This window comes from Trypanosoma cruzi, genomic scaffold (genome assembly GCF_000209065.1).
Source record: "Trypanosoma cruzi strain CL Brener 1047053516763 genomic scaffold, whole genome shotgun sequence".
In the NCBI taxonomy this organism is placed as follows: Eukaryota; Euglenozoa; class Kinetoplastea; order Trypanosomatida; family Trypanosomatidae; genus Trypanosoma; species Trypanosoma cruzi.
Genome location: NW_001849543.1, coordinates 69,038 through 69,775, shown reverse-complemented (window position 1 = coordinate 69,775; position 738 = coordinate 69,038). Strand labels below are relative to the sequence as shown.

General features: G+C 37.4%; 4 annotated features.

The window, feature by feature from the left end:
- Nucleotides 1-738: a sequence feature (haploid, non-Esmeraldo-like haplotype).
- Nucleotides 92-183: a sequence feature (T-rich).
- Nucleotides 245-304: a sequence feature (A-rich).
- Nucleotides 428-553: a sequence feature (T-rich).

The window sequence follows — 738 nt, the reverse complement described above, 5'->3', positions numbered from 1 at the left end:
CCTGAAACCCACATACCCAAAACAAACAAACAAACAAAAAGGTGAAAAGGGGGGGGCAGCCCCCGTAAAGGGGGGGAAATGAAACAACAACAAAAAAAAAAAACTGAAAAAAAAAAAAAAAAGAAACAGAAGAAAAACGCATGTGCCAAAAAGAAGCAGGAAAAAAAAAAAAAAAACAAAAAACGAGAAAGAAGAGGGGAGAATGCCCCACTCTCCTCCTTCCCTCTTCCCCTCTTCTTTCTCGTTTTTTGTTTTTTTTTCTTCTTTTTATCCGCGCTACTTTTTTTTTTTTTTTTTTTTTTTTGGCAACAGGAAAAGAACAGGAGAGCGGCAGCAGGGCAGTGGAGGAATGAAGGGAGGGATGGAGGGGGACAAAACAAAAATTAGTGAGCGGAATTGCAACAGCGGCAGTAGGAGCCGGGAGATCAAGAAAAAAAAAAAAATAAATAAATAAAAAAAAATAAAATAAAAAAAAGAAAGAAAGAAAGAGAGAGAAAGAGAGAGATGTGCGAAGCAAGTGGAAGAAAAAGAAAAAAAAAAAAGAAAAAGAAAACATAACAGACCTGCAAGCAAACCAGACACTCATCCACAGCACTGGCGGAGGGGGAAAAGCAGCTGCAAGACATGAGAAGAAAAGTGCTATGAGGGATATGAAGGCCAAGGAAAAAACCTCCCCCTTTAAATGAATAAATACAATAAAATGTGTGTCTGCCCTTTTCTTTTCTCTTTTTTTTTTTT